Source organism: Crocodylus porosus, unplaced genomic scaffold (genome assembly GCF_001723895.1).
Source record: "Crocodylus porosus isolate Cpor-Errol unplaced genomic scaffold, CroPor_comp1, whole genome shotgun sequence".
NCBI classification, from domain to species: domain Eukaryota; kingdom Metazoa; phylum Chordata; order Crocodylia; family Crocodylidae; genus Crocodylus; species Crocodylus porosus.
In genome coordinates this window covers 10,085,893-10,095,779 of record NW_017728932.1, presented here as the reverse complement: position 1 = coordinate 10,095,779, position 9,887 = coordinate 10,085,893, and the positions used below count along the sequence as shown (strand labels likewise).

At 43.6% G+C, this 9,887-nt stretch overlaps 2 long non-coding RNA genes across 2 annotated transcripts in view; one reads left to right on the top strand and one right to left on the bottom strand.

The window, feature by feature from the left end:
• Positions 1-477: 477 nt before the first annotated feature.
• The window catches only part of LOC109317088, a 93,988-nt gene continuing 84,578 nt past the window's right edge, over positions 478-9,887 (bottom strand). The window contains exon 3 of the long non-coding RNA XR_002102970.1: positions 478-544. This is a non-coding gene — a long non-coding RNA (uncharacterized LOC109317088). The remainder of the gene's footprint in view (positions 545-9,887) is intronic.
• Positions 4,420-9,887, top strand: part of LOC109317087 — a 16,268-nt gene continuing 10,800 nt past the window's right edge. The window contains exons 1-2 of the long non-coding RNA XR_002102969.1: positions 4,420-4,756; positions 6,226-6,294. This is a non-coding gene — a long non-coding RNA (uncharacterized LOC109317087). The remainder of the gene's footprint in view (positions 4,757-6,225; positions 6,295-9,887) is intronic.

The window sequence follows — 9,887 nt, the reverse complement described above, 5'->3', positions numbered from 1 at the left end:
TCGAGGTGCTTGAGTCAGATGCTCACAGAACAGTTTGGGTGTCTCGTGGGCACAGCACCCCTTTTGACAAACCTCTCCCTTGTAGATGATGAGCGCTGGGAAATCTGGTCCTGCATAACTACCACCTGGTTCCAACCTGGTGCAGCTATGCAGGGGAGTAGGAGGTGGCAGAGTCAAAGTTTTTTTGCCCTCTGATCCCACCTGCTCCAAAGAAGGTTGGAAGCAAGCAAGTACCTGTTTAATCCACTGTAATTGTAGACAAAACTTGGTTTTTCAGAATAAAAGGATAAAGTGAGAAATGTGGTAGAGGCTTTGCAGTCTACAGCACTGCCTTTATGCTGAGCCACTGTACAGACCACAAAAACTGGAATGATATGAAACCTATTATGTATGAAGACACAGCCCAGCCTTTGTACTGGGGAGGGAAAAATCAGATTTGGGGAAAACAGAGGAAATACCTGGGGGGGGGAGGGGGGAGGGAGGGGCAGAATAACTTGCTTCTAACAGAGATCCTTCTAGGTGCTTTTCTTAAAGGCTTTAATACCTGTGGAAAAAGTGAGAATGAAATAAGAAAAAGATTTATTGACTCTCAAAGCCTCCAGTTAAAATTAAATGCGGTGAGAAAAGTGGCTTTCCACATTTAATTGTCTTTTTCACAGTAACTATGTGTCAGTCTCTTCTAAAAGCCTATTAATTCTGTAATTTAGTGCTAGGGAGAGAGCTGGGAGATAGACAGAACCACCGCTGGTTTTTTTTCTTCCTTCATTGACTAACTGTCATCAAGCGTCAGTGTTAGGGTTGCTTTCTCCTTGAACACTCCAAATACTAAAAATTAAAAAGTTTTTATAGTCTATTTAATAAAATAGTGCTGGCACATTAGTTACTAAAATGGGTTCTATGACATGGTATGTTAAAATTTTAATTATGGCTAAAAATAAACTGACATGTCAGAAGGGCTACAAAGGGAACAGGATTCTAGGCAGAGCAGGGCTTGGCTTCTGCTATGAGAAGCTCTAATGTATTTGTTTAGCCAGAGTTATAGGATTTATTTTGAAGCCGGCTACAGCTAATGATACAGTCAACACTGCAAGCATTGTATGGGTTTGTGCGTCTACATGCGACATTTGACCAGCTGCACGAGCTGCCAGCTGTCAGTGTATTTACTGGAAGTCGGTAAAAAACAATGTCTGAACTTGAGATTTCAAAAGCCCATAAGCAAGAGCAGCAACAAACACGTGCCCAGAAGTAAGTGCAGTCCTTCTCTTTACTTTGGTATAAGTTTCCGCATAATGGCCCTGTAGCAGGGCAAGGCCGCGATGCTTACTAGCACCCCGATTTTTCCTGCTTAACCAGCTCCTGGGTCTGCCTCTCTCCTTCGCCTGCTGTGCCTTTTATGAGTCTTGGGAGTAATTAGGTGATGAGAGATGATCCAGGACTCCAGGGCTCATTTAAATCACCCTTTGACCTCTATCTTCCAGTTGGCCCTAGCCCTAGGAGTCTTAAAGTATGTCTGTTGTCTCCATGTAGGCACCTGTAGATGGCTACAAGTAGATGTAGCCCTACATGGCCTCCAACCTCCCCTTTAGCCATGCCCATGCCTCTCAGGTGTTAAACAACAAGTCGTCTTCTTGGGATCTCAGCCCCAGTCTGGTGCTAGGCTCCCTTTCTCCCCTGTGCCCGTGTTGGGGCTTCAGCCTGATTAGTGTCCACCTCTTTCCTCTAGCTGGGCCTCTCCACCCAGGCCCAATGGTAGCAGACCTGGTTTCAGAGGGGCTCCAGCCCCTGTTGCACTCCCTGTAGCTCACTGATCTCACTGGCCCTTTTTCCTGCCCTGTTTGGGCAACACTGCGGCTTGTTCCCTGCTCCCAGCAGGATTAAGCCTCTCATGCCTCTGGGACCTCCTAACTCCCCTATCAGTCCACCATGGTCCACCAGTTCAAACACAGAACTGAAAGGCAGGCTGATGCCTTAACTAAACAAGACCCTCCCCGGGTTATTTACCAGTCTTCTGAAATGGCATACTCTCCCTTTAGGATGAGCTACCTGCTCAGGGAAGGCACTAACACTGAGTGGCTAGTTCAAGCAAGCCAAGTCCTCCCCTCTGAGTAATTGTCTTTTCCACCGGCCGCTCACCACCTGGTTTTCACACCACTGCTCCCGGGGGAGAGGGCTCTTGCCTTGGTTCCCTGGGATTCAGTCTCTCTCTCCTGGAGAGGCTACGCTTTCTCCCAGCATCTCCTCCAGAGACCGTTTCACTCATCAGATGCCACTCCTGCTCCCCCTTCTCCATTCTCGCCACCTTACCTTTATCTGGCCCTTTCCCTATCACCTGCATTTGGTGAGTCACTGCCTGCAGATGCCGGCCTTTCAGCTTTTTAAATCCCTTGCCTGCCCTTGAGCTCCCAGTCCTTATTCAGGCTCCTACTTTCTCCATGCAGCTGCCCTTCTGCCCAGCCTGCCCCCTCATTGTAGCAGGAGCCCCTGGCTCCTTGCTGCAGGCCCAAACTCACCAGTGGATCTCTGAAAGACATACAGATGCAAAATCTTCAAAATATAGCTCATGCGGCCCATTCACATTGTGCTGCCCCTGCAGAGGACAGTTTCACTCTCTGAGGTTTGTTAGTTTAAACAGATCATCATGTGCTGTACCCGTAGCATAAATGTGCATGCAATTTTATGGGGGAAAAGAACTGCAGATGCAGTTATGATGTACGATAGGAATGGACCCACATCCATAAGTAATGGAATTTGTGCACCAGAGTCACACAGCAAACACGCTTGCTGCTACGGTTGTGGGAAGACGCACTGAAGCTCCTTTAAAAGGTCTCTTTATCCTGTAAACTGAATGTGAGGGCATCTTTGACTGAAATGATGGATTCTATCATACAAATAATTCTTAGCTCTTGCTTTCTGTAGATCCCAACATGTTTCACAAAAGAGACCACACTGTCATTACACTTTTTTATGTACAGGGAAATAGATGCAGAGAAAGGCATCCAGTAGCTTCCAAGTCACCACTGGATCCTTCAAGTACCTGAAAGGTGATTACAAAGAAGATGGAGCTGGACTGCTCTCAGTGGTGGCAGATGACAGAACAAGGAGCCATGGGCTCAAGTTGCAGCAAGGGAAGTTTAAGTTAAATTTTAGGAAAAACTCTCTCACTAGGAGGGTAGGAAAGCATGGGAACAAGTTACACAGAGAGAGGGTGGAATTTCCATCACTGGAGGTTTTTAAGGCTTAGCTTGACCAAGCTTTGGCTGGGATGATCTAATTGGGGCTGGTCCTGCTTTGAGCAGGGGGTTGGACTAGATGTGACCTCCTGGGGTCCCTTCCAAATCTATTTTTCTATTAGTTTAGAACAAATATTACTGGACTCCCCATCTAATACTCTATCCAGGGACAGTACTGTCTCTGTTACTGTAATGTGAACACGTGCAACAGAACTTGCTATTTCAACAGGCATAAATGGACGTTGCCTAGGAATCAGGAATCATTTTCCAGTTTGCAGAAGTGTTTTTAAATAAGTTGTTTGGACTCATGGGTCATTTCTGTGCGTGAAATTCTATCAGTTCAGGAACTGGAAAGGCAATTGAATATATATGAATATTGAGGGACATATGCATTTCTTGTGCTTGTTTAGGAAAGTGTGGGTTTCATCCCCATTTCATTTGACCATTATGAATTCCCTTAAATTATTCCAAACAAATCAGGATGCAATTTTCAGATATTTCTCCCAGTGTGGGCAGCTTCCTTGTAGGAGGGCTTTTATTATTTTACCACCTGTTTCAGTTCCTCAGACTTGCTGCCAACTAGAGCTGGTTTTATAACTAGGAAAAGTAGAAACTTAAACAACTTCCTTGTCACTTGATGAAGTATTTCACACTATGCCATATGCCATTCCTTATGGAAAACTTCCACAGAATGTAACAGAAATTTTTATCATGGCCACATACCTTTATGTTGCTAAGTCCTGGCTGGAAAGGTATTGATGTATGAAGAAAAATTTGTTGCTTATAGTATTTTGGATTTGGTTTTGCGTAGGAAGCATAGGACATATCCTGAGAGTGCTGATGCTCATAAGATTCCCAGTCCAATTTGCAGACTCAACGGCTTCATGAACCTTTGCTGAAATTCAGTTTAGGGGAAGAACTGTGCATATTTCCAAAGTGATGGCTATTAAAATGGCAAAACACTGTTGCAAGGAGCAGCATAAGTCTCAACAGCATAGTACCACGGGTAAAATACTGGCCACAGTGTTAAATTTCTCACTGCTTTCAGTGGGGTCAGTATTTTGCTCATTGACTCCAATAGAGGTGGACTGAATTATGACCTGAGGCATCCTACCCAGCATGAGTGGAAATCAGCAAAAGGATATTAACCTCCAAGAGTGCTAGGCAGTAAGCAGTCTATAAGTGAGTCTATGGAGACTTGCTTTCTTGCACACGCACCAGCCTCTGGCTTCTTTACTGGTCATTCCATGCAGGAAGAGCGCATACATCAAGCGCGGATTCTTCCTCAGCCTGACAAAGAGCATTTGTACCCAAAAGCTTGCAAAGAAGAATTTTTCCTACTATTTGAGTTGGTCTAATAAAAGAGATCAGATTTACCCAAAGAACCTTGTCTGTCTATGGAGACATGCAACTTATAACAACACTTGAGGAGTTACTAATAAACTATGAAGAAGAAAGTGGAACTCCATATGCACGAAGGGGAAAGCGACCTCAGGCAGGGGGTGAGCACAAAGTCAATGCACCAGGTAAATCCCATTAAGCCTTCAAGAGGAACCATAAATAGACTTAAAAAGTTCTTAGGCTTCACACCAGCACGTTTTTCAGGCTTGAATTGGGCTCTGACTAACAACCCCTGTCCGATAAATATTCTAGAGAACAAACGGCTCCCACTTATGGGTCTCTCACACAGCCAAAGTCATATCAATCACTATACATTTAATATTGAGGACTAAATTGCCTGCCCTGGCCTCCAAATGTTTGCATCTTTCTTGAACATGCCACCTGGTGTACCCGATGAAAGCAAGCATACCCCAATTTTCAATGCCAAAAATCCTGCCCTGGCAAGCTGAAACGATATAGTCAGGTGACCAGCTGCCTGATTTCTGTGAGCAAATGGTTGCCTTCACAAGTTAATTGGCTGCACAGACACTTTGGCTGGTACAGTCGATTTGGCACTGTGAACTGAGCATGGCAATAACAAGTTTTTCTTAAAAGTTGGCTGACAATTTGTTCCCAAATGTTTCTGTTTGAACAATTACATTTTGGTTATAAGAATGATTTATATGTACATTTTGCTTATTCTTTTCCCCTCCATTTAAACCACTGAGTTACCTTTTTCCATAAGAAAAATAAATGACCGACATTTCAACCCAGCTTCAATGACCAACGTGACATTGTGAAGGACGGACCAATATTTGTAATCTCTCCAGACAAGTTGTTAAGTATTTATAGAAACATTTTCTCCTTGGCACAGCTTAAACTAAGTACTGTATCTAATTTCCTCTGGAGAAATGTGTTGGAGAAATAAGAAAGATAAATCTGTCATCATAAATAGTAATAAATAATCTGTCTGACAGGGCTGCTTATTTAGCAGAGTCATTTGAATTTTAATAGTTTTTATAGGCACACCTACATGGCAAGAGCCATCATGGCCACCGCTCCTAAAGGCACTAAATATAGGATTGCATAATCCTAGTGAAGGCAACACGGGAATGAGTTTACTGCAAGGTGTTTACATCTTGGATTACCAGAAGCTTTCCTTTCACAGATAACTATGAATTATATTTACCATTTTCCAAATGTAGGCTTCAAAGAAGTACATAAGCTAAAGTCCTAATGCTGTCCACACTTAAAGGACATACATAAAGTTAGATTAAATAGTTTTTAGAGATGGCAAGGACAAAGGATTAGTTCAGTTTCCTGCATAACGTGGGGTTATACCTGGTTATTCTTTTAGCAAGCCCAATAATTTGTGTTTGAATCAAGCATGCCTTCTAGACAGACAGCTAGGTGAGTCCTGTGACTCAGACCACTATTTTTATATAAGGAGCTCAGCTATGGAGTTAATATACTTAATATACTTTTGAAGGCTTCAGGAGATGGGGAAGCTACTACTCCCCTGGAGATTTGTTCCAGTGGTTCATCTCCTGTTAAAATTTGTACCTTACTGGCCTACATTTTGAGTTTATTGTTAATGTGAATTTTGTTGTTTTAGGCATAAAACCCAGGAAAATCCACCAGGAAATCAACTATTGCTGTCTGGGGCTTAAAGTCTCATGTTCGGGTAAGGACTTGTCTACCAAAGGAAGTTAATTCAGATAGGGGTGTGTGTGAGAATTTCAAGTAGGATCTGGAAGACTACAGACTTCTGTCAGACTACTTGAAACTAATTAAGGCACAAAATAGTTCTCCCACATTAACTGCCTACATGAATGCTTTTATTCTAGAAAAAGAGTACCATATTCCTAATCATTTTAACCCACTTTCAAAATGCACTGTGTCAAAGGGGATCAAACTACTTTGGAATAAGAGTTCGTACAAACCCTGGGAACCCTAAAGGTTTTAGATCTCTTTTGCAGGAGGATACATTTCGCTCTCTGTGCCTTGGCCCAGTTCTTTCTCAAGTGATCAGACTGCTTAACTAAAAATAAGTGTAAATAAAAGTACCACTTAGCTCCATACAGCTAAAGGTCTCCATGTGGCCTGGCTGATATAGTTGTAGATGAACACTAGGTGTTGCTTTGCAGTACCTGTACTTCTTTCAGGATGGGACTGCATTTTTTTTCAAGGCACTGAAGTCCTATTCAGATTCAAAGTTTGCAAAATAGTTGCCATAACTAGTCAACATTTCTCAATTGCTTTTTTTTCCAGCTTACTAAAGACCCATAGAATATGGATTGCCAAATCCTCACCTAAATCATACCTCCTTTGGCTTTAGTAGAGCTACCCTGATTCATATCAGCTGAGGATCTGTACCTTAGTTACACCATTTCTAGTAATACAGTGAAATAACAGGATCTTTTGCATAAACAAAATGACTCTGTAGCACCAAAAGCCCCAGAAAAGTGCAAAAGGGCTGCAAAGTGATTGTATATAATTGTATATCTACTTTAAAATCCCTTTACCCTATTGGGGCGAAATGAGAATCAGAGCCCAAATCCTATTTTACCGCTGAGGCACCTAAATAGTACTTAAAGACCCAAGTGCAATGCTACTCCACTTAGCTTGAGTCCTTAAAAATAAATTAACTGGTCAACTTATGTAAAATCTTCATCTCAGCCTTAAGACTAAGGTACATAAAGGAGCAAGAAGGTAAAAAACCCACCCCTCTTTTGTGCTAATGGTTTTTTGGGCTCTTGAACAGGATGGAATAGGATAAGGGTGGACAAAATATGGCCTGTGGGCCAGATCCGGGCCATGGCGGGACTTTGTCCAGCTCATGGCAGGTCCCTCAGCCTCACCTGGCCCAGGCACGGTCGGCAGTGGTGCATCCTGCCACCCCCTGAGTACACAGCAGGGCTGGAGTGGCTACATGGCGGGACTGCCTTCAGCAGCTTCTTCTGTCTGCCACCGCCACTGGCCCCAGCTCCACAGTACTGGTGGGGACCCACACCACAACCCCGACCTGGCACACCCTGCACCTGCTCCAGACTCACCTGCTCATGCTAAACAGCAGCAGCAGTAGTACTACTTGGGCAGAAACTGTTGCTCAGCAGGGGGGGAAAGCTGCCTCTGCCTCTCAGCACTTGCTGCAGCCCACATGGGGCTGCCCCACAGCTCCTCTGTGCTGCCACCACTGACTCCTGGCTGCCCCATGGGTACACCCAACCCACACCGACAGGCAACTGGTAGGGAGGGCATAGGGGGGCACGTACCCCCCATGAGATTGGCTCCTGACTCAACACTGCTCAGGATGGGGCAGATTTTTTGCCATGTGGACCAGTGGCATGTTGTGGGGTGAGGGCACTAAGCCATAGCACAGAAGTATAGGAGTGGATATGGGGTTTTTGGCCTGCTCCTGGGCCTGCCCACAAATTGTGTCCACCCCCAGACTCAGGAGGCATCAGTCACCCCTGCCCACACCCCCACAATATATAAGAGTAAGACTTTATTTTGAGCTATTATGCAATTGCCTCTATATACATACAACACAAACACACACAAATCAGGACAAAAGTATTTTTTTAAATAAAATTTAGACATGTTATTGTGGATGTTTGATTTTTAGTATATAATTTGTTTTTGTTTTCCCATGCCAAGATGCGAAAGCCCCTTCCCAAATGGAGTACTTCCAGGATGACGGGAGGGACTTCTGGTGGCAAAGGTTAGGGGCCGGGACTTCCAGTCCGAAGATGGCAACCAGGGGGCAGAGTGCCTGTTAAGGGGTAGAGCTACTCTTGCAGCCCTAGACAGCTCACCAAAACTCATTAAGTGGCCCTCCACCTGAAATAGTTGCCTGCTCCTGGAATAGGATCACACTTGGGTACTTAAGTGGCATTCATTAAAGTTACTCCAGTGAGCTACCAATTTATACCAAAAGTGAGAACAACATCATATTCTGCAAGTAGAAGTCCCTCATTTGTTAGTAGAATCTACTGTGTTCCTGTGGCTAAATTATTAGAATATGGTTTTAGTTATATTTAATCTATGAAATAAATGAGTAACTCTTACATTGTGGATGTCATCAGGCAATCCACGCCCCAAATTTATAGCTGGGGAAATTGAGGTACAGAGAATGAAGTGATTCACCCAACATCATGCAACAGGCCAAAGGCAGAGTCAGGAAAAGAAATTCTTTGTCTCGGTCCAGCACTCTCCCCGGGTATATACTTGTAATCACGTCATCCAGATTTCTAGCTTTCTATATCAGGTTGAACTGAAAGCATTTTGTCTGGAGATGGGTCTGGATACGAAACCTGGAACTGAGCAGCCCGATCTTTGGGAGAGATAAAACGTGGAGCTAAATGTTATGACTCAGACTCTGTTATGACTCAGCACTACCACTGAGTTAATATACTTAATTGGCAAACCAGAAATTGTGTGGAGATGCCTAAAGCAGTTGAACCTTACAGACAGCAGAAATAAAATAGAAAGCAGGAAAAAAGGCCTCTCTTTAACCACAGCTTTCCCCCAACCCCTCTGTAGTTCATATCTTTAATACCTGAAATGAGAGAAGTTTGATTTCCTGCTAGAACATGCTGCTGCCTGACTTGCCCTGTATATCAAGTCTATAGTTAAAGTGCACCTGACATCTGTAGAGGAGAAATAACATTTTTTCCCCCAATTGGGATCTTGTGTTTGAATTACGCAGAAGCTTTTCTGTTCAGAAAATGCTTCAGAGTATGTCAAGAGATGTACTGAAAAGATGAAAGATGAACTAAAAGGACAGGAGATTAAAGGAGTTCAGAGGACTGTTTATTAGCTTTAAAATATTTTTAATAAATAGCATTTCCCCCCCCAATGTCTCCAAACCATATTAGTCTCTCTTGCCGTGTTGGCTTCAGACACTCTCTCCCCACTCATCTCCATGCATTCCTGTAGTTTTTTCCCCCCACAAGTTGATGGTAAATGTAAAAGCCTCTCTCCTTCCTCTACTTTTAGAATTAATAAGAGATACCTAAAAGTTTCATACCTTTTCTAGGACAGGTACCTCTGCCTAAGCAAAGAGAGGTTAAAGAGAAAGCTGAGAAGGCATGTGGGGAAGGAGAAAAAGAAAAAAGAGCTAGTACTTGGATTTTCAAATGGAGACAGAGGGCACATCCAGATGAGCATGCATGTGTAGGCTTTCCCCACGCTCCTAGTTTACAGCGTGGTGGGTTTTTCTCACTGGGATACCAGGAGATCCCAGTATCGAACAAAACAGTGATGGAAAAAAGT